Here is a 24,358-nt window from a genome sequence, read left to right as displayed (position 1 = left end):
ATCTATCTATCCAAGTCAAAATAAGTATAAAAATCGCGTGGCAATCAACATATTAAAAAAAAAAAAAAAAAAAAAAAAGGAGAAACAGATGCTTCTATTTATATTCATATTAAAATGATACATATTTGTAATTTTCTGGTAAACTATATCGGTACTCGCATGAAAGTAGGTATAGTCATTGAGATTGTGGCACTTTAAATCTCAAATTTAATTCTTCAACACGTTGAGTGTTTAGGTGTTTAGGTGTTTAGGTACGCAAACAGACTAGAATATTTTGCAAGAATGAAATGTCTTGGTATGGTACGCTTTAATCTATCTATCCAAGTCAAAATAAGTATAAAAATCGCGTGGCAATCAACATGTTTAAAAAAAAAAAAAAAAAAGAAAGAAAAAGAAAAGGAGAAACAGATGCTTCTGATTGTTTAGTGCATTTTCATAAAATCTTCTAAATATTTAAATCCCATAGAATAAAAGGGAGAGCATACGTTTGAATCTCAGCAGATTTTATTAATTCTTTGAAACCATAAATATAATATGAGTATTACATCAACTTTAGTTCATACATGTAACAACATATTATTCTGCACGTAACAGTTACATTTAATGAAACATTTATTTATCCAGTAAATCCATATTCTCTATTAAACGTTCGTTTATTAATAAAACTGCCATAATCGTCCACGCATTGTTCGCTTCCTTAATTATTTTTCAAAGTATAACGATAATCAATGATGCAACAGAAATATCACGTAACATCCCAACAATCTTACATGAGATTTTAGCTGTTTTTACTATACAAATTAAGTCATTATTAAAATAAGTCATTATAATAATATATATATGTCGGAGATGACAGAACACCGGAACCTTCCCTTTGGAACTTTGGGAAGACCCCTAGTATTGAAATTTAGATTTCACCATAGCCGTATTAAGAAACTGTTGTCATTCGATCCGACTGTATTTATTTGAGATTTATGATAGTGAGCTCGGGCTCGAGACGACAATCAGTCGCCGAACGTAGCCGCGGTCAAAGGGATGAACGTTTTGTCTAACAAAGGCATGAATTAATTCTATAGCTCTTCTTAAAAGAAATACTTGGGACAGGGCACGACGGTAAACGTTTCAATGGTTTCTGCCCCGTGGCTCGCCACACGCAGACTTTGTCCTTCGGGTAAGATGATTGCCAGATGCCAACGCATCTTCACAGTATATGTTTAGCTGGGCGAGGACCCGCTACGAATATTAAGTTTCAATTATACAAAGTCTTTCAAATAGACAAATAGCCTGTGCTCCAACTACGGGAAGATAAGAGAAATCTATCCTTCCACGAACGACGCTTCCCGCTAGCAACTTTTCCCAAGGACAGCTAATATCTTTCTCTAACCACCAACATGGAAATTGACCAATTAACAGCAACGTCAATTTCCCTCACCCTTCGAACGAAGACTTTTCTCCGCGAATCCGATGATCTCTTGGCACTCTCATGATCGTGCCCTTAGGCACACCCATCATAGATTTCTTCGACAGCGTCACCGCGACGGAGAGCCACTCTCTCTAGTGCGATCTCATCGGCAATCGACCTGTCTTTCGTATACGTAATAATTGCCCCTTGCTCTAACATACAGTGTAACTTAGACGCTAACGAAGGGTAAAGTTCGTCATCCCGTTGACCGCGGATTCGTTATTGAGCCTAGGATCATTGTCATTTGCTTCTCGAGTATCTAATTATCGCGATTACTTGTCCAATTCCATCATAGTCATATTTGCACTAGTAAATATCTCCTTTATTGCATAACGATCACGTATAGCGCCAATAGGGATTCGTTTCACGCCCTTAAACCTAACTCTAATCTTAACGCCAACCCGACATATATATATGTCGGATTGAAGTCAGGATTATGGAGATGGGCGTTTAATGAATTTTCATTAGAATTAGCCATTGTCGTGATACAATGGAGAGTTTATTAGCACGGGCTTATTAACAAGATTAAGCACTCGTAGCACTAGTGATAATGACCTTAGGTTCGAAACGAATCCGCGGTCACGGGATGGTAAACGTATGTTCTCGCACAGTTCAAGTCTAACTCTTTGTTAACTAGATGTGAGGTATTCACTGGTTGTAAGGTGGCACTGTCATTCGTCTATGAGATCGTACGAAAGACTGAATCTCCGTCTCGACGATGCCGTCGAGGAGAACTATAATGGGTGTGTCTAAGGACATGAGATCCTCGGATTCGTCAACGAAAGCTTTCGTTCCAAAGGCGAGGGAAATTAGCGCTGTTGCTAATTGGTCGATCTCCATATCGGCGTTTTGAAAGAGATGCTGGCCGCCCTTGAGGGGTGGTTGTTGACGGGGGGCAACGCTCGTGGAAGATAGGTTTCTCCTATCTTCCCGTAGTTGCAACAAAGTCTATTTGACGGACTTCGCTTGACTAAATCTTAAGATCTATAGCGGGTCCTCACGTTAGCTAAACATACGCCACAAAGGCATGCCGACACCCGGCGATCATCTTACCCGGAGGACAAAAGCTGCGTGTGGCGGGCCGCGGGATAGAAACTATTGAAGTATTTACTACCACGTATCGCTACGACTATTTCTTTTAAGGAGAGGTATAGAGTTACTCTGTGCCTTTGTTAGATAAAACGTTCATCCCTTTGACCGCGGCTACGTTCGGCGACTGATTGTCGCCTCGAGCCCAAGCTCATGATCATAAATCTCGAATAATCGGAGCGGCATTTGTTTAATCTAAGTTACAGAGTTGCGGTATTCCCGCGAATCCAAGGAGGAGTTCCGGTGTTCTTTCATCTCCGACATATATATATATATATATAGAGAGAGAGGTTGCAAGGCATTTATTGCAAACATATGCTTAACGAAAAATTAGTATACAACATTAGTAGTAGTCTCAAACATACAATTAATTGCAGTAAATGTCCTGCGACTCTTACATACATTGTTATACTCGTTTGAAATAGTAATAATACGTTAATCTTGTCACAGTATCGATAGGATATCAAGATATTCTTAATAATATGTCCACAAGGAGTTTGCAGGGATATTCAAATATTTTCGCGAACCACTGTAATTCAGCACAAGAGCAGAAAATTCCAGATTTTTTAGTTCTCGATCAGAGTGAATGTTTATACAAGTAACATTCGCTATCTGTGTCCATATTTACCGAACATTTCTATTAAACCTGCGCCAAGCTCGTAGAATGCCTCAGGTCGTATATGAGATGTCAGTTTTATCAAACGAAACGGGACCAGCTAATGTTTAATCTCGTAAACTGAAGTTGCCAGCAGAAAAGTACGGCTCTATATAGTAATTGGTGAAGACCGTGAAACGCGAAAAATGAGAAAGAATCAAAAGGCGGGGGATACGACGAATCATGGCAATCCATTTTATTTTCCAGCCATCGATTAACGGCCAACGTTTAATTTCATTTTTTTCGCAAAACTCAATTAGAATCGTCGCGACAATCGCTAGAAACCGCAGGCAAATCTGCCAACGTATCGATTGTAGCGGACGCCAATCCCTCTGCGTTAAATGAAATAACGAAATTCAAGATGTAAATTTCACGAAACTTTTCCTCTCGGATTTGTTCGCCAGTTGATGCTTCAAATACTACAGAATATAGCTATTTGCTTTTTGCTGGAAAGCTGAGCGCTATTTCGCTTAAACGTGAAACAGCGAGAATTTAAGTATTTCAAAGACACTGTCTATGGAAATCGCTGAAAATTCCAGCCATTTAATTTCACACTGACCTACTCCTGTTTTTTTAAATACTTTAGGAGAGGGCGCTACTCGTTACCATTTTATATAGCCATGAAGCGTTTAATCTTCGAAGGAGGATAATCTTAACAAGATACATCTCGGGGTCGATATTATCGGAGATGAATAAAAGTTTTTCGATTCTTCATATTTGATTTTTTAAGTAGAACTTTCCGTTGATCCTGGCTTGAATCTTCTTCTTTTTCGTGCACCCAAATGCTTATTATTAGATGAGAGCGATAGGAAGGTTTTTCGTGTTTCGCATCATTAAAGACAACAGGAAACGAGCTAATAAAATTGAAGTCACTTAGCCCTTAATATATTTAATATGAGTAATTTTTTAAATATAGCCATCTATTAGCGTGCGTTTGAACTTTGCGTTTTTCTTTTTCGTGCACCTGAACGTTTTTTATTAGACTGAGTGGGACACGTACCTAGGAAGCTTTCCGTGCTTCGCAACTTCAAAGTAAACAAAGGACATTTGACAAAGTCAACAAGCGACGAGTTAATAAAATTGAAGTTAAGATAGACAGAAAGATAATACGTATGTAGTATCTCTGTGGAAGATAATATAAAATGGAAACGTATTTGACGCAACAGAAATATCTTTCTGCAAATATAGGAGACGAGGAATCAATTTAGCAAAATAATTAAATAAAGTTATTGAGTCGCGAATTACACGCATGTAATACCAGATAAAATAACTTTAACTTAATAATCTTTGTTTCTTATATTCTCGTGAATAATAATTCTTTAATCGATAGTTCCATGGATATTTAGAATAATATCTACAAATTATTTAGAAATGCATAAAAATCCACGGTTTGTTTAATCGTATAGATACATACATAGATAGGTTGAAGGTTTATTTTGAAAATTCATTAGAAACCTAAGAAGTGAATTTATGAACTGCACAGGCGGATAAGTTTGAACGCGAGGAAGAGTGTGGTTCTTGAGTTCGATGATTTTTCCAAGTAACAGTCTTAATTCACGTGCGAATGTTAAATTGGAAATCTTTTAAGCTTTACGCAAATTATACACACGGTTTACACAATAAATATTTATAGAGGTGAAAATGATCTTTAAAACAATCCTTCGTATTAAAACCAAATATTTGAGTAATTCTTAAGGCGAAGATCGCGTATACAAACATTGAATATATTACATAGAGGAAACGTTGCAGAGTAACGTAAAATAATGTTCGTGATACAATTAAAGGCCGCGCTTAAACTAACAGTTCGATCGGGAAAATTCATTACCTTTTAAAAATTCAAATCCAATTAAACAGAATCCAACGAAATTGAATTTCCGCTTAAAAATCTTGTACAAGCCTTTAAAAATCAACGTATGTACCTACTTGTCGCTCTACAAATCCTCGCCGCTATAAATTTCCCTGTCTTAAAAGAAGTAGAAGATACAAACTATATAAACCACATAATTTTTATCGCTTTATATCACGTTGCTATTGTTGAAGGTTATTCGGTATATAAAGAGAGAAAAACGCGTGGATAAAGTGTAAGATACAAAGTATATATTTGACTTGATAATGAAATACAGGAATACAATTTGAGCTGGTCCAGATCCGCACGCTAGCAGTGTTACTTTATGACTGAAAAACCCCGAAGCCAACGTCGCCTGTCTACAGTTTATGGTCTGCCTCCCTGCTATTCTTTTGTCTATGTGCTGTCGATGGCTTCAGCGCTTGAGAAAGCTAAAAAGACCAGATGTGGAGTTTTCCTAGAAGTGGTGACCACTTCAACAGCTATAATACGTTTTATATCACGCGTAATATAGTTTCGTAATATAGTAATATAGTTTCTCAGCCACAGTGGCGTTACAAGGGCGAGACCATACGTGTCTTAATGGCGTTGTTTCGTTGATATTGTCACGTAAAATAAAAAGCAGGAGGCTCGAACGAAAAGAAAAAATTAAGATAACAAAAAAACAAGAGAATTTATTTCTGAATTTACACTGACTGCGATTTTGTTCTGAGCTCCAGCCGTGACTTTCCAAGACTGAAACTCTTACAATTTGACTTTCGGTAACATCTGTTTCTTCTTTGTTTGTCATCCCTCAATATCCCCACTACCCTGTAGGCGTACGTGACCGTTGTCACACTTCTAGGACATTCGGTGGAAGGACCGTTAGGATACAGATGACTCATTAGGCACTTCGGCGATATACATTGTCGCCAAGGCCGCCACATCTCTATCTCCATTATCGGTCCATCGGATTTGAAGTATGCCGGTCGTGACATACCCCCCAGTTTAGATTGATCTTGGTCCTCTAAGATCGTAGTAGAATTGGTTGGATTTGTTTATAAATCGTAATTCCTATCCTGTGAATTTAAGACAACTAACCAAGGGTATTGTTACTAGTGCTAGGGTCAGCATTATCCTGGAAAAAGTACGTTTTCAATCGGTTACCATGTATCTTTTTCTTAATATTGTCGATAGATATAATGTAGTAAGGAGTTTTCACATCATTGATTCTATAGGGTCCTAACCATTCAATGTCCAACTTATCTCTTTTATGGTCATTGTGAATTAAAACAAAGTCTCCTTTCCTAAACACGGTCTGAGTTTTAACAATCTATCTTTCTTGGTCTCGCTTGTAGCGTTGCTTATTTTGAATAAGTGTTTTGTGAGCTGTTTCCCAATATTTATTTAACTGTTTTTGCCAAAGTGAGTACATATCGTCATAGGTAAATGTGGGGAATTTGGATATTGCGGAAGGTAAGTTCGCTTTTCGCCCAAAAGTCAATTCGAAGGGGGAGAATCCTGTTCCTTCATGTTTTGCAGTGTTGTATCCTAAACAAATGAAATTAAGTACTTCGTCCCATTCTTTGTCATTGTCGTGTAACGCAGTACGAATTAAATCTTTAACCGAGGCATGTGTTCTTTCGAGGGATCCGTTACTCTGTGGGTGAAATGAAGTTGTTTTGACGTGTTTAATTTTAAAGGCCTCTTCAAATTTCGTCATTAAATCGCTAACAAAATTTTGTCCTTGGTCTGTCAGAATCGTCTTTGGTGCCGAAAATATGTAAATATAGTGCTCAATGAGCGCGTTAATTATAGATTCAGTTCGTTGCGTTTTAAGGGGAACAAGGATCAGATATTTCGTAAGTTCGTCGTGAATTGAAAGTATATATTGATTTCCGCGTTTGGTTTTCGTCATCGGTCCTATGATGTCCATAGCGATTTTGTCGTTAGGGTGAAGTCGTGTGTCTGAGATCTGTGGGGACTCTTTGGGTCTGATACGTGTTAGTTTCTCCTTTTGACATGTGTCGCATGTCTTCACGAAGTTTTCTACTCTTTCAAAAAGGCCGGGGATTTTGAACTTATCCTTAATCCGTTGATACGTTTTCTGTATCCCTAAATGTCCTACGGTGTCGTTATGGTTTTCCTTTATTGCTTGTAGTATTTCGCTTTCGTCTAGTTTTAAGATGGGGTTGGGCGCATAAGTAATTTCCTTGTATGTGTCGTTAAAATATATTAGCATGAGTTTAATCTGTGTTTTCTCTAATTCAGTGAAATCGTTATTTCCTATGCCGATTTTTGTTGTATTTTTAAGAATTTTGTAAAGTTTTCTGATCCAAAGTGTCTCGTCGTATTCTCCTAAATCGTTTCGAGTTAATTGGTAAAATGTTTGATCATTCGGTTTAATTTCTATGAGTTTCGGGTTTTCGTTGTTGTTTTTCCATTCGTTGAATGAATTAGTGTGGTCAATTAATAGGTCGAGATTAACTATTTCGTTGCGAGTTACCGCGTGAACCCTAGATAAGGCGTCTGCAGCTGTCTTATCTTTACCCTTTGTGTATTCGATTTCATAGTTATATTCTTCGAGTCTAAGTCTCCAACGAATCAGTCGACTAGAGGGGTCTTTGCAATTGTGTAGCCACTTAAGGGCTTGGTGGTCGGTTCGAATAATGAAGCGTCGTCCTAACAAGTATTGCCTAAGTCTTTTCACGGCCCATACGATGGCCAAGAGTTCCTTTTCTGTCGTGGTATAGTTTCGTTCGGGTGGGTTTAGTGTCCTTGAAATGTAACAGCAAGGATGACCGTCTTGTGACAGTATTGCTCCTAGTCCTTCGTTACTTGCGTCGGTGGTTAGGGTAAAGGTTTTGTTAAAGTCCGGATGAGCTAGTATTGGGAAATTACAGAGTTTGTCCTTTAAAGTATCAAAGCTAGTCTGGTGTTCGTCAGTCCAATGGAATGGTGTGTCCTTTTTTGTTAAGTCTGTAAGGCTTTTCGCGATTTTAGAAAAATTCCGAATAAATTTGCGGTAATAACCTGCTAAACCTAAGAATGATTTAACGTCCGTGGCATTGCGGGGTAATCGAAAGTTTTTTACAGCGTCTAATTTCTTGGAGTTTGGTTTAACTCCTTCGGCTGAAACTACGTGGCCTAAGTATTCTAGTTCCGGTTTTACGAATTCGCACTTATCCGGTTGCAATTTAAGTCCCATTTTTTCTGAGTGTCTGAAATACTATGGCGAGGTTTTCATTATGTTCTTGAATCGTTTTTCCGAATATCACTATGTCGTCCAAATAAACAAGGCAATATTTTCCTACAAGTCCAGTTAAGGCTCTGTCCATTAATCTTTGAAAAGTAGCGGGTGCCTTTTTAAGACCGAATGGCATTTGATTGAACTGAAAGTGGCCTTGCGGTGTCGAAAAAGCGGTATATTTTTTGGATTTCTCGTTCATTGGAATTTGATGAAATCCTGAGGATAAATCAAGCGCCGAAAAGAATTTCGCGTTTCCTAGTTGTGTCAAAATGACGTCTATGTCAGGTAAAGGATAAGCGTCTTGTTCCGTGAGTTCATTTAGTTTCCTAAAATCAATGACTATCCTCCATTTCTGAGGAGGTTTTCCTGAGGCGTCTAATTTTTTCGGAACTACCCATACCGGAGAGTTATAAGGGGAATCTGATTCTTCTATAATATTTTTCTTTAACATGTCTCCTATTTGTCGCGAAATTTCGTCTCGATGACATTCCGGTGGTCTATACGATCGTGTGTTAATGATTTTATCTTTGGTTAATGAAATTGTGTGCTGGGTTAAATTAGTACAGGGCAAAAGGTCGGTTTCTAAATTAAAGATGTCAACGTAGTGGAGAATAATCTTTTCTATGGATTCGCGGATTGGCTTTTCAATGTGATCTGTTCTCACTAGGCTTTTTAGTTTTGATACGTTGGAAACATCATGGAAATTTTGAATATTACTAGAAATTTCAATGTTTTGCTCACCAGTGTTGATAAAACATACTTTAGTTGGTTTGCCTTCCAGATAGATTGTTTGAACTCTGTTTTCTCCAGGAGTTAATTGTATTGGTTTCTGAAATAAAATGGTTTTGTCATTTAGTCGGATTCTGTCATTGGATATTGAATAGTTATACTTCCCTAAACATGGTAGCCCACTGATTCCGTCTTCGATGATTGGGAAGTTGTCCGGTACTATGTGAAAGATGTGGTCTTGTCCAAAAATTCGTTTCGTTACGTATTCGTTCGTTTCGTTTTTGTCACGTCCCATAGAAAATTTTTGTCTAGGCCCTATTTGTATCGCGTTGACAGTTTTGTTACGTTTCACCAGGTTTATCCCTGCTCTTGTGTCGACCAGAAATACTCGCTCTGTGGTTCGGGTTGACAAAGGTATTGTGAGTAATCTTCCCGTGGTGATGTTGACTCGCGTCGTTTCGCGCGGCTCGTCTATACTCTGGTTCGATGTTACTTCTCGTGTTTCGTCCCTTTCTTGGACTGCTTGAATTCTTGCGGGTGGTCGGTCGTACTGGCTCGGTTGTAGAAAATTTTGGCATTTGTTGGCCATGTGTCCCAGCTTTCCGCATTTGAAACACTTCATTTGCGCGCGTTCAGCGGGTGGCCTATTCTCTACTCGGTCAAATGTGGTAGGTTTCTGAGCTACTAGTGCGTTAGGCGATCTAGATAGTGTATTAGATCGTCTTACCTGCATTGATTGATTGTTGAGGCGATTACTAGCGATTACATATTCGAAATTTTCCATCTTTGCATTTCTTTTCTGTCTCCCCTTTCTCACGAATACTTGAATACATGATTTTTTCAAATGCAATAAAAAAAAAAATAAAAAAAAATGCTAATTCGTATATTACAAAACTTCACAAAAATAATCGTAAGAATCTGTTCTATTTTTTCTCGTATATTTCCTTGTTTGGAAAAAGGAATAATTTATGACTTGTAATTTGTAAAATTACGCTAATAATATCAGTTTATTTGTACAAGATGGCCACCATACACATATTTGTCACATTAGAAAATATAGACCTAACCAAACAGGAATATTACACATTACAAGTTAACGTACATATATGTCGGAGATGAAGGAACACCGGAACCTTCCCTTTGGAACTTTGGGAAGACCCCTAGTATTGTAATTTAGATTTCACCATAGCCGTATTAAGAAACTGTTGTCATTCGATCCGACTGTATTTATTTGAGATTTATGATAGTGAGCTCGGGTTCGAGGCGACAATCAGTCGCCGAACGTAGCCGCGGTCAAAGGGATGAACGTTTTGTCTAACAAAGGCATGAAGTAACTCTATAGCTCTCCTTAAAAGAAATACTTGGGACAGGGCACGACGGTAAACATTTCAACGATTTCTGTCCCGTGGCTCGCCACACGCAGACTTTGTTCTTCGGGTAAGACGATTGTCAGATGCCAACGCATCTTCACAGTATATGTTTAGCTGGGCGAGGACCCGCTACGAATATTAAATTTCAATTACACAAAGTCTCTCAAATAGACAAATGGCCTGTGCCCCAACTACGGGGAGATAAGAGAAATCTATCCTTCCACGAACGACGCTTCTCGCTAGCAACTTTCCCCAAGGACAGCTAATATCTTTCTCTAACCACCAACATGGAAATTGACCAATTAACAGCAACGTCAATTTCCCTCACCCTTCGAACGAAGATTTTTCTCCGCGAATCCGATGATCTCGTGCCCTTAGGCACACCCATCATAGTTTTCTTCGACAGCGTCACCGCGACGGAGAGTCACTCTCTAGTGCGATCTCATCGGCAATCGACCTGTCTTTCGTATACGTAATAATTGCCCCTTGCTCTAACATACAGTGTAACTTAGACGCTAACGAAGGGTAAAGTTCGTCATCCCGTTGACCGCGGATTCGTTATTGAGCCTAGCATCATTGTCATCAGCTTCTCGAGTATTTAATTATCGCGATTACTTGTCCAATTCCATCATAGTCATATTTGCACTAGTAAATATCTCCTCTATTGCACAATGATCACGTCTAGTGCCAATAGGGATTCGTTTCACGCCTTTAACCCTAACTCTAATCTTAACGCCGACCCGACATCAGAAGTGGGATCAGTGCCGATTATAACAGTGTTAGAACTTACGACCATCGTGCGCGAGTAATCCAGTCGCTAGTGCAAAATCGAGTGTGAAACCTAACAAGTTTTCGCTACCACGTTTTAACCCTTAAAATCGCACGTTCCGACCCCGCTGCATGGGGCGCAGCTGTCAACCTGATTATGAAAGGAAACCATAATTTCAATAACGAGTGGCGAGTCGACTTCTACGTACTGGAAGCATCATTGGGTAGATCAAGTCATCTGGGTGAGTCGTTTCCATTTTACTCCGATTCGGGAGCCGAGCATTCACTAATTAAAGAGTCCGTGGCCTCGAGATTTCTGGCAAAAGAATGACTGACATATTGGTAATGCGAGGAGTAGGAAATACCTGTATTAAACATACGCCTCCCATTTGTTCATCGTGTGTATTAATGATTTTTACATCGAAGATAATTTCTCATGTCCTTGTTGATAGTTATCTAAAATATGATATCGCGATTAGTTGCGGAACTCTAAGTCTGGGTTTTGACGTAACATTTACACAAAATAGCCTCGCTATGTGTAAAACGAAAATAATTAATGTCTGTAATGAAACCACTGCAAACGAGATCGTCGTTAATGAAGCTGACACTGATGTACATGGTAATAATAAGAGTCGATCAATTTCTCTTCTCGACAAATTCAAAGATTCATTCGTTACGGGTTTCCTACGTATTCGTGTAAATACAGGCCGGTTAGAAATACGATAATTGATCCTAACATCACCGTACGAGGAAGTCCTTATAGACTTAGCGAGGAGGACCGAAGAGCAGTACGTGAGAAAACAAGCGTTTTAATTAAAGCAAAGATCATAAGGCCTAGTAATTCGCCATTCGCGAGCCCTACGTAACTCGTGAAGAAGAAAACGGCTCAGATAGATTACGAGTGGATCCCCGAGAGCTAAATCAAAGTACCGTCTCGGATCGGTACCCTTTACTCCTTATTGCGGATCAAGTCGCGAGATTGCAAGAGGCGAGATATTTTATTAACCTGGATATGGCCAGCGGGTTTCACCAAATTCCTATTTATCCTAATTCAGCGGAGTATACAGCGTTCGTTACCCCCGACAGACAATATGAGTAGATGACGATGCCGTTTGAACTGAAAAAAATTGCACCGTCCGTCTTTCGGAGGGCCATTCGCAAGGCCCTAGGCGACCTCGCTCATTCGTACGTTGTTATTTATTTCGATAACGTTCTAATTATTGCCGACTCGATAGATCAAGCTTTAGGAAGATTGAACACCGTATTAGATATCCTCGTAAAAGCAGGATTCTCTGTTAACTTTGCGAAATGTTCTTTTCTAAAAACATCGGTGCTCTATTTGAGATATGTAATTCATAACGAAGAAGTTCGTCCCAACCCGGGTAAAATACACACCTTAAGTTCTTTACCTGTGCCAACGGCCGTCACACAGTTCAGGCAGTTCATAGGGTTAGCTTCGTACTTCCGAAAGTTCATCCCTAAATTCTCACAGGTGATGAAACCCCTGTATGCGCTCATCTAAGATAACAGAAATATAACTTGGACAGATAGGCACGAGAAAATAAAACAGGGAGTTTCCGCCCTGATCGACGCGCCGGTGTTAATGATATTCGACCTCAATTATCCGATAGAACTACATACTGACGCTAGCTCGGAGAGTTACGGGGCGATTTCGACGCATCAAGTTGAAGGTAAAGGCAAAGTAATAGAGTATTACAGCAAAAGAACTACCCTCGCGGAATCTAGGTATAATTCCTACGAACTAGAGACGATAGCAGTCGTAAACGCAGTCGAGCATTTCCGTCACTATCTACATGGAGGGGAATTTCTTGTCGTCACGGATTGCAACTCGTCGAAAGCGTCGAGTAATAGAGTACATTTAAATGACAGGGACCATAGGTGATGGGCCTACTTGCAGACTTTTGTTTTTATGACATTGTGTACCTGGAAAGTAAACGGACGGCCCACGTAGATTTCTTCTTGCGAAACCCCGTAGACTTAGACCACCGTAAAATTGATAAAATTGGGGAGAAAGAAATCAATCTGGCCGAAATATCGGAAGACTGGCTACCAGCCGAACAACGTCGTGATTCTCAAACCTTGGAAGTCGTCAAGGAATTGCAAAACGATGAGCTCGCGGAAGACACCGCGAATACATACGAATTACGGTCCGGTACTCTTTACCGTAGGATACAAAGAAAAGACAGGACTCTCTGTTTACCTATAGTCCTAAGAGGTTTTAGATAGTCTGTTATTAACCATGTGCACCAGTCAATTATGCACTTAGGTTGGGAGAAAACGCTCGAGAAACTATACGAGTATTACTGGTTCGAAGGGATGGCGAAGTACGTTCGCCGATTCATTGAGAACTGTCGTGCTTGTCAAGTTTCGAAAGCTAGTTCAGGTAAGATACAAGCCGAACTACATCCTATACCTAAGACCAGCATACCCTGGCATACGGTCCACATGGACATAACAGGCAAGTTGAGTGGTAAAAGCGATTCAAAGGAGTACGTCATTGTTTTGATCAACGTGCTCACTAAATTCGTATACCTGCATCATAATCGTAAGATAGATTCCCGTAACACCATTAAAGCGCTTAAATCCGCTATATTTTTATTCGGAAGTCCCTGCCGATAATAGCAGATCAGGAAAGATGTTCTAAGGGTAAAGAATTTCGAGAATTCTGCGAAAGCAAACGAATTAAAGTTCGCTTGATAGCGACCGGTGCTAGTAGAGCCAATAGACAGGTAGAGCGTGTTATGCGTACATTGAAAATATGTTCACGGTAGTAGAGACGACCGGGCGGTCATGGCAAGACGCGATTGGGGAGATACAATTGGCCCTGAATTGCACCACCAACCGCGTGACTAAGGCGAGCCCACTGGAACTACTAATCGGTAGGACAGCAAGACCGTACGACTTGTTGCTACCTGATAGCGTTGAAGAAAGAGGAATAGACATCTCCGATGTAAGACAACAGGCGACAAAAAAATATAGCAAGTAGCGCCAAACACGACAAAGAAAGATTCGATAACACCAAAGCTAAAGTGGTTAGGTTTAATGTCGGTGATTTCGTATTGCGCAAAATCGAGGAAAGAAACCAAATCAAGTTAGATCCAAAATTTAGGGGCCCATTCGTAATAGCAGAGATTTTGGAAGGGGATAGATATACTTTAAAGATATTAGACGGCAAACGATCGTATAAATACAGTCATGACAGATTAAGAAAAATGCCGAATAGTTGCGTTCCTGCTGAGTTGGACGTCTGTAGTGATGACAATGGCAGTGACAATGACGATATGACTACACCGATCTCAGAGGATCATTAACACTATGACCATGACATGTAACACAGTGTTTCCACACACAAGCCTAGTGTTACCATACACTAGCACACAAGCCTAGTGCGACCACACACTAGCATTCGATATTTCCACACAAGCCTAGTGCGACCACACACTAGCATTCGATATTTCCACACAAGCCTAGTGCGACCACACACTAGCATTCGATATTTCCACACAAGCCTAGTGCGACCACACACTAGCATTCGATATTCCCACATAAGCCTAGTGTGACCACACACTAGCATTCAGTGTCTCCATACACGCCTATTACATCAATGCACCCGTGTCCAGTGTCCCCATACACTGCACTCGCATTCAGTGTCTCCATACACACCTATTACGTCAATGCACCCGCACTCAGTGTCTCCACACACGCCCAGTGCGGTAATATGATCCAACAAACTGAGACTCGTCCGTGTACGAAATCGAAAATGATCTGTCATGTCATTACGGTCTGACTGGTAACTCACAAAATGCAACTGGCGCTTTGAATACCAATCATAATGCTACTGACTTTTGTGTTTTTTTTTCTTCCCTACTTTATCATTGAACGTCCGATCGAAATTTTTGTTGTTAACCTGGGCCCTTGACCTATTTGGACAGTTAGTTAAATCATAAATAAACTAGTGTAATATAATTTAGCTAAACTATAAAGGAGTAAAATATTAGTCATATCAAGTCTAATGTTGGGAGAACCCAATATTTTAGATCCACCCGAGGACGTGTGATAGTCAGAATGGCCGTGTCGGAGATGAAAGAACACCGGAACATTCCCTTTGGAACTTTGGGAAGACCCCTAGTATTGTAATTTAGATTTCACCATAGCCGTATTAAGAAACTGTTGTCATTCGATCCGACTGTATTTATTTGAGATTTATGATAGTGAGCTCGGGCTCGAGGCGACAATCAGTCGCCGAACGTAGCCGCGGTCAAAGGGATGAACGTTTTGTCTAACAAAGGCATGAAGTAATTCTATAGCTCTCCTTAAAAGAAATACTTGGGACAGGGCAAGACGGTAAACATTTCAACGATTTCTGTCCCGTGGCTCGCCACACGCAGACTTTGTCCTTCGAGTAAGACGATTGCCAGATGCCAACGCATCTTCACAGTATATGTTTAGCTGGGCGAGGACCCGCTACGAATATTAAATTTCAATTACACAAAGTCTCTCAAATAGACAAATGGCCTGTGCCCCAACTACGGGAAGATAAGAGAAATCTATCCTTCCACGAACGACGCTTCTCGCTAGCAACTTTCCCCAAGGACAGCTAATATCTTTCTCTAACCACCAACATGGAAATTGACCAATTAACAGCAACGTCAATTTCCCTCACCCTTCGAACGAAGACTTTTCTCCGCGAATCCGATGATCTCGTGCCCTTAGGCACACCCATCATAGTATTCTTCGACAGCGTCACCGCGACGGAGAGTTACTCTCTAGTGCGATCTCATCAGTAATCGACCTGTCTTTCGTATACGTAATAATTGCCCCTTTCTCTAACGTACAGTGTAACTTAGACGCTAACGAAGGGTAAAGTTCGTCATCCCGTTGACCGCGGATTCGTTATTGAGCCTAGGATCATTGTCATTAGCTTCTCGAGTATTTAATTATCGCGATTACTTGTCCAATTCCATCATAGTCATATTTGCACTAGTAAATATCTCCTCTATTGCACAATGATCACGTCTAGCGCCAATAGGGATTCGTTTCACGCCTTTAACCCTAACTCTAATCTTAACGCCGACGCGACATATATATGTAGTATCTATTTACAAGTATCGCAGATTACCTCTTGAAAAGTAAGAAAACATAAAGACTAAGGTAAAGTTGTAAATCTAAACTACAGTTCAAGTTATACAAGGCATGCAAAGCTTCTCTTGAAACGTTAGGTGCGTACTTCGATATACAATATAAAGAAACATAGCCCGCGAGAAAAGCTATATAGTACATACCATACAGATCCCTCGCCATAACTTTGTCAATATGCGCAACGAAATCGGTAATTTTCGCGCCACCACTCAAACACCGTTTCTCTCGCTTTGGATAATTGAATTAAATCCAAATCGTCCATGTTTACAGCGAAGCAACACGTAATACCGCCAAAAGTGCTTTCCACCCCCTCACATAACTGACATCGGCCGTCCGTGGATCCAACGGAAGGATTTTGAACGTTGGAGAATGCGTAACGCTGATTGGCTATTGAGCTCGGGGGTCGATCGTAGAAGGGGACGCCGGGTCGCAACGAGCCTCACAGTACCACTTCGACTGTGAACGCGATAGGAATTGGATCGTCTATTTTACAAAGCTCCTTTATCTTTTGCAACAATTACATTCGAATGTCTTTTCAAGCGCTAACGACATAATCGACGTTTGGTAAGCGATTAGTAACTGCGAATTCGTAGAATTCGTGGATAATTCTCGAGCTGTTTCGTGCGTACGCGATATTAAGTGGCACGCAAACAGGTGCACCTATTCGCGTAGCGCAAGAAATGTATCACGGAGGTCGTTCGAATTCGGGTGCACGATCTATGCCTATGACTGTGCAGTAGGGCATACTCTTCTCGACCACTTGTCTGGCGCCAACCACCACTATTGTCTCGCGAAGGCCAAGCTGTAAATCTTCGTTGCTTATACCGTTTTCTTGGTGAGTGTTAATTTTTTACTTATTCGATGGTATAATAATACCGTTATTACGAGGTAAAAGTTTTTGGATGTGTGATTTCTTGATTGAAGAGACGCTATCATTATTAAAAGTTTGAATATCCCGCCACTAGCGAGGAAAACATAATACAGAATGATTCTTTCATTTGCTTACATTCGATTTGTTAATTTTACTCCTATTCTCCTTTTTAATTCGTAATTTAATTGTGAGGACATATGCTATGGAGCAATTTTTGTTACTTTTAGCATCGTTGCTTTATTTGTTAAGACTGTTGAGCAATACGATCGTTTACTTTATTTACTGCCTTGTTTGCTATTATTCTACTTTTAAAGACAGGTATTTTGGAAATATAAACTTCTACATATTGGTATAATATTGATATACTTGAGATAAGCTCGTTTATGCTGTTACTGTTTAGGATCGTTTATTCATTAAAGTTATTGTAATCATATGACAACGAGAACTAGTGTAAAATATATAAAATGTATAGTTCTATTTTAATAATCAATTTTTAGTGCCTTTAGCGAAACGAATTGATTCGTATTAAAAATGTCGTTTAGTGAATAGGAAAATAGGACACTGAAGGTTTAACTAATTTAAAAGGATTTAGTTATTGAAGATAGTACTTGCTGAGCAAATGGATCGCGAAGTTGTCATAATGCTACAAATGATACACGCTTGTTAAATGAAAATCCATCGACTTTTCATTTTTCCATTTGTTTAAGAAATATGTTGTCCTATTAGTTTATTCCATTAATATTTATAATGATATATGCAAACAAAAGTGTATAAATAATAATATGCAAATAATTTTTTAACTTAAATGTCACTTATTTAATGTTTTATAGAATGCTATAAGTATACTACTGATAAGATTAATTAATCGAGAACGGAATTAATGCTGTTTACTGTAATCAGAAAGAAAATGGATTAAGGAGCGAGAAGATTTCGAACGTAGCGAAATTATTTGTTGATTGAATATCTCCTCCAACCCGACAAGCAATGCGGGTTATTACAAGTAGTTTTTACTTAATTTCCAATTAGTTATCGTATCTATAAGGTGTGGTCAAAGTTTTGGTACATAAATTTAGCTTGCATCGTATTGTACCGATTTATTTATATATCCTTTTTTATATGATTTATGTTATTGAGTTAGGATTATATTAAATTATTAATAAAATGAAAGAAAAATGGAAATTAAAATTAAATAAAATAGAATTGCATTAAATAAGAAATAGAAATAAAGTTGAACTAAAGCAAATTCAATTAAATTATTTCTTTTTACTTGCCTATGGGATTCTGGGATTATTAAAGTTCCTATTACGTACTCGTATTCTCGCTAATTCTTAAAATGAATTGACTATGAAATGAATGAGACTATTTCTCCGATTATATTAAATAGGCAATATCAATTACGTGTAATTGAATACATTATTCGAACGTTTTCTACAGAACTCTTGTTATTAATACATTATGGAAAATTTGAAACCAATTCGATATATATATATATATATATATATAGAGGTTGCAAGGCATTTATTGCAAACATATGCTTAACGAAAAATTAGTATACAACATTAGTAGTAGTCTCAAACATACAATTAATTGCAGTAAATGTCCTGCGACTCTTACATACATTGTTATACTCGTTTGAAATTGTAATAATACGTTAATCTTGTCACAGTATCGATAGGATATCAAGATATTCTTAATAATATGTCCACAAGGAGTTTGCAGGGATATTCAAATATTTTCGCGAACCACTGTAATTCAGCACAAGAGCAGAAAATTCCAGATTTTTTAGTTCTCGATCAGAGTGAATGTTTATACAAGTAACATTCGCTATCTGTGTCCATATTTACCGAACATTTCTATTAAACCTGCGCCAAGCTCGTAGAATGCCTCAGGTATATGAGATATATACGTATATGAGATGTCAGTTTTATCAAACGAAACGGGACCAGCTCCGTCTTACGTTTTCGATTAATTTTTTTCAAGATCTTGCTCTTGCATAATTAAATAATTTGAAAATTTATAATAATATGTATATATAGAAATTTAATAGAAACAAATAGCAGGTGGACTTGTTAGATAGTCAGGAAATTATAGATTGTTATGTTTATGTATCGTTCGTATGACACGCTGTAAAAGTAAGAAACGATAATTATAAATTTATCGAAATATATTTATTATAAAGAGAAAAGAGAAAATGGCAGGGAAATATAGAGGAAAATTTGTTCGTAGGACGCTTCGTATTCAAGAGATTCCAAGATTGAAAATTTGCCTACCAAGTATACTTGAACTTGGCTCATTACGTGATAAATTAAAAAAATGTATTTTTCTTGAAAACAATGCGTCTTGCGAATAAATTTTGTTCCACATTCTCAGTTTATTTTCACACGTAGAATAGCGTCCTGTCGATTGTTTACTCCTCTTCGGTCCAGAATTAGCCATGTTCTAGTACGCTTGGTAAATTTTCAAACGCGATCTTCTCGAAAATAAAGAATCCTGTATATTCGAATTTAAGTTGTCGAACGAAACCGATTTATACAAATCAAATGTATATCATCGAATATACAATTTGTTAAATAATACTCGTTTTAATCTACTTATGAAAGATTATGATACACGAAGAACTTGGCGTTAGAATCAAATTATTTCTTTCGCTAAGCTTCGAATCTCAAAAATTTAACGTAGATATTTCCATCAGGTATTTTGGCATCGGAAGGAAAATTCCACGAACTTGAACCAATTTTTATTACTTTTCCGTCAAAACAATTCCCTGCTTCGTCTGACTTCGCGCTGAAATAACGCGTGATACACATAGCTTGCATTTCACTCTCAATATTATTTTGATCGATATCCGAGCCGAAAGTACTTGCCATTTCGATTTAATAACGCACTTACGTATTTATATCTCATTTATATGTGTCCTATGGTTTTAAAAATATTACGAGGCTGTACATGACGATAACAAGCGAAACGAGAAAGTAGAATATTGCTTGACTTTCGATGTTACATCGATGTTTTAGCTGTATATTCTACGATCGATGGAAATTCGTCAAGCACAATGAAATTTGAATTTTAATCAAACCTTCGAACTAAAAGTATTTTCCATTTCGATCTCATAATACAAATTCTATGCCATATATTCGTCATGTCTTTTGAAATATTATTCTCCGATCACGATCAAACAATAACAATAATGACAATGAAGTAGAATACATTTAACTTTGCATATTATATCCGTTATTATATATTCTAATATTATATATTCTGCAACCGATTAAAATTTCCAAAGTACAAATCGAATTTCAACTAAAGTTGATTAAAATCAACTGTTCGAACCGAAGGTATTTTGCATTTTGACTTAATAACGCAAATAATAACAAGAATACTTATTCATATTTTTTCTTCTGTCTAAATATTATTAAAATCATGCAAGGTGGTGTGCAACGAAAATAAAAAAATCGAGATGACAGAAATGGCCCTTAAACGCATAACTGCGCAACTATACGTGCAATTCCAAGCATTTCAATAACAGTCCCCGGAGTAGGAAACACTTCAAGTATGCGCTATCCTTGAATGAAGGAGTTAGACAAACTGACCGTCTACTCATTGTGGAAGCGCTCGATAATTACCAGTTCCTGGCGATTTTCTTTCTTACCGGTGTCTTCAATGAAAAGTTAGTCCATGTATATTACTTTAAAGATTCAACCGGGATAATTAAGTTTCGAAAGTCCTTTAGACGCAGTCGTTTTACGGAAGCCGGAAAAAGAAGAGAAATTAAATTTCGTGCTACAACGTTCGTATAAATATCAGATTTTAGATTCAAAGTTTCCAATATATATATTTTTCGATCTTTTTTTTTCTCCATTCGATATGATGATTACGGTGACTCGAAGTTGTTCCCATTCGTTAGAAGATGCGTATGTACTAACAATTAAATAATTTCCTTATAAAAGGAAAGAAACTTTTGGGACAAAGTAATATGTTCCTTCTTACGATAAAATACCCACTGTACGTAATATTTGCGCGGAACGATGGTAACAATAATATTAATTTCTTGATCCTTTTTTGTTTTTATTTGTACAAGATTTACGATAGTTTCATTAATATAATTGCGCGTAATTAACGACATTACAATGTGATCGATCGATACTCATTGAAGACTGGCTTGTTTAGATTGGAAATTTCCATAACATTCATCCCTAATCATCTATGCAGATTCCAGATATGTACCGTTATACCGTGTTGCGTGAACAACGAAATAAGCGTAACCCGTATCATCGGTTGACACAGCCAACATAGTTAAGGTAAACCAATTAAGGCAACGAGTTAGTAAAACGATTACCCTTCACGTTTTCTCCACGTTATAATCGTGTACGATCCGCCTACCATGAGAAAGGTTATTTGGCAATAGACAAAAAATAGTAAAAAGTCATGTAACAACTATAGCAAGAATCCGATATTAACCGGTTAACCGAGTCATTTTTTAAACTAGTTTTTTAAACGTAATTTATTTTTAACGGAAATTAAACGTCGCGTAGATAAAAGAACAGCAATTGGTAATTTGTATACTGTTCGTGGATTTCTAGCCATGGAACGTTAAAAACATAGACAGTTAAAATACTATAATAATACGAATCCGACAGACAAGCAACGATAATTTATTGAAAATCGGTAATGAAAAACGAACGGAATTTGCAAGAAAACAACATTATAAGTTGTTATTTTTAATATTAGACGCCTGCCTATTATTGGGTTGGCAACTTAGCGATTGTGGATTTTGTCATTAGGTGGTATTGACAAAATTCGCAATCACATAGATGCCAACCCAATATTTATCGTATGCAAGAAGAACCTTACGATATCTCGAGCGATTTTAATCGAGGTATAGTTGCAAACAACTTTTTTCATTAACTGCTGCAACTGCTATCTTAAAGTATATAAGCACGAGCGGAATATTTGGAAAAGAAGCGAAGAAAGAAACGTTTTGCTTTTGTAACAAAATTGAAGGACGAACATCCTTTAGACAAACTGTCAAGGCGGATATTCATAAATAAAATTGTTCGTTGTATGACTACGGATACGATGAAGAAAGCTTTCTCGCTTTAGTTAGAGTTTAGACATTCCCACGTCGGATAAATAGATTCGCAAAGCGGAAATAATAGTCTTGCGAGTTCTTCTCGCGAAAAGTACGACGTTGGCTGATAACGAATTAACGAAACTTTACGAGATCTTGTACGTCGTGTAATTGGGAACTTTGTTCGGGTACGAATGAAACTTGTACAGGAGCGACGGGAAGCATAATATCGCCGACAGCCTCAAAATATTTATAACAGCCACAATGTGATCAAATCGCGAGTTTAAACGAATGATCCGTTAATAAATATCAGACGAAGCAGGGAATTGTTTTGACGGAAAAGTAATAAAAATTGGTTCAAGTTCGTGGAATTTTCCTTCCGATGCCAAAATACCTGATGGAAATATCTACGTTAAATTTTTGAGATTCGAAGCTTAGCGAAAGAAATAATTTGATTCTAACGCCAAGTTCTTCGTGTATCATAATCTTTCATAAGTAGATTAAAACGAGTATTATTTAACAAATTGTATATTCGATGATATACATTTGATTTGTATAAATCGGTTTCGTTCGACAACTTAAATTCGAATATACAGGATTCTTTATTTTCGAGAAGATCGCGTTTGAAAATTTACCAAGCGTACTAGAACATGGCTAATTCTGGACCGAAGAGGAGTAAACAATCGACAGGACGCTATTCTACGTGTGAAAATAAACTGAGAATGTGGAACAAAATTTATTCGCAAGACGCATTGTTTTCAAGAAAAATACATTTTTTTAATTTATCACGTAATGAGCCAAGTTCAAGTATACTTGGTAGGCAAATTTTCAATCTTGGAATCTCTTGAATACGAAGCGTCCTACGAACAAATTTTCCTCTATATTTCCCTGCCATTTTCTCTTTTCTCTTTATAATAAATATATTTCGATAAATTTATAATTATCGTTTCTTACTTTTACAGCGTGTCATACGAACGATACATAAACATAACAATCTATAATTTCCTGACTATCTAACAAGTCCACCTGCTATTTGTTTCTATTAAATTTCTATATATACATATTATTATAAATTTTCAAATTATTTAATTATGCAAGAGCAAGATCTTGAAAAAAATTAATCGAAAACGTAAGACGGAGCTGGTCCCGTTTCGTTTGATAAAACTGACATCTCATATACGTATATATCTCATATACCTGAGGCATTCTACGAGCTTGGCGCAGGTTTAATAGAAATGTTCGGTAAATATGGACACAGATAGCGAATGTTACTTGTATAAACATTCACTCTGATCGAGAACTAAAAAAATCTGGAATTTTCTGCTCTTGTGCTGAATTACAGTGGTTCGCGAAAATATTTGAATATCCCTGCAAACTCCTTGTGGACATATTATTAAGAATATCTTGATATCCTATCGATACTGTGACAAGATTAACGTATTATTACAATTTCAAACGAGTATAACAATGTATGTAAGAGTCGCAGGACATTTACTGCAATTAATTGTATGTTTGAGACTACTACTAATGTTGTATACTAATTTTTCGTTAAGCATATGTTTGCAATAAATGCCTTGCAACCTCTATATATATATATATATATATATATCGAATTGGTTTCAAATTTTCCATAATGTATTAATAACAAGAGTTCTGTAGAAAACGTTCGAATAATGTATTCAATTACACGTAATTGATATTGCCTATTTAATATAATCGGAGAAATAGTCTCATTCATTTCATAGTCAATTCATTTTAAGAATTAGCGAGAATACGAGTACGTAATAGGAACTTTAATAATCCCAGAATCCCATAGGCAAGTAAAAAGAAATAATTTAATTGAATTTGCTTTAGTTCAACTTTATTTCTATTTCTTATTTAATGCAATTCTATTTTATTTAATTTTAATTTCCATTTTTCTTTCATTTTATTAATAATTTAATATAATCCTAACTCAATAACATAAATCATATAAAAAAGGATATATAAATAAATCGGTACAATACGATGCAAGCTAAATTTATGTACCAAAACTTTGACCACACCTTATAGATACGATAACTAATTGGAAATTAAGTAAAAACTACTTGTAATAACCCGCATTGCTTGTC

At 37.5% G+C, this 24,358-nt stretch overlaps 2 protein-coding genes across 15 annotated transcripts in view; one reads left to right on the top strand and one right to left on the bottom strand.

Moving 5' to 3' along the window:
• The window catches only part of LOC126926795 (uncharacterized), a 336,576-nt gene that overhangs the window by 103,939 nt on the left and 208,279 nt on the right, over window positions 1-24,358 (bottom strand). The window contains exon 4 of one of the 4 annotated variants that reach the window (XR_007714868.1): window positions 483-1,840. The exons of 2 other annotated variants lie outside the window; for them this stretch is intronic. The gene's annotated coding sequence lies outside the window, so the exon portion shown is untranslated. Of the gene's footprint in view, window positions 1-482; window positions 1,841-16,204; window positions 16,222-24,358 lie in introns of those variants that run through there. One more of the 4 variants, XR_007714871.1, reaches the window with a different exon arrangement.
• Window positions 1-24,358, top strand: part of LOC126926784 (uncharacterized) — a 289,468-nt gene that overhangs the window by 184,444 nt on the left and 80,666 nt on the right. Inside the window, exon 1 of one of the 11 annotated variants that reach the window (XM_050743129.1) lies at window positions 17,016-17,143. The exons of the other annotated variants lie outside the window; for them this stretch is intronic. The gene's annotated coding sequence lies outside the window, so the exon portion shown is untranslated. Of the gene's footprint in view, window positions 1-17,015; window positions 17,144-24,358 lie in introns of those variants that run through there. 11 annotated transcript variants of the gene reach the window in all.

This window comes from Bombus affinis, unplaced genomic scaffold, assembly GCF_024516045.1.
Source record: "Bombus affinis isolate iyBomAffi1 unplaced genomic scaffold, iyBomAffi1.2 ctg00000059.1, whole genome shotgun sequence".
Taxonomy (NCBI): Eukaryota; Metazoa; Arthropoda; class Insecta; order Hymenoptera; family Apidae; genus Bombus; species Bombus affinis.
The sequence above is the reverse complement of the archived record's forward strand: the minus strand, read 5'-3'. Positions and strand labels throughout refer to the sequence as shown.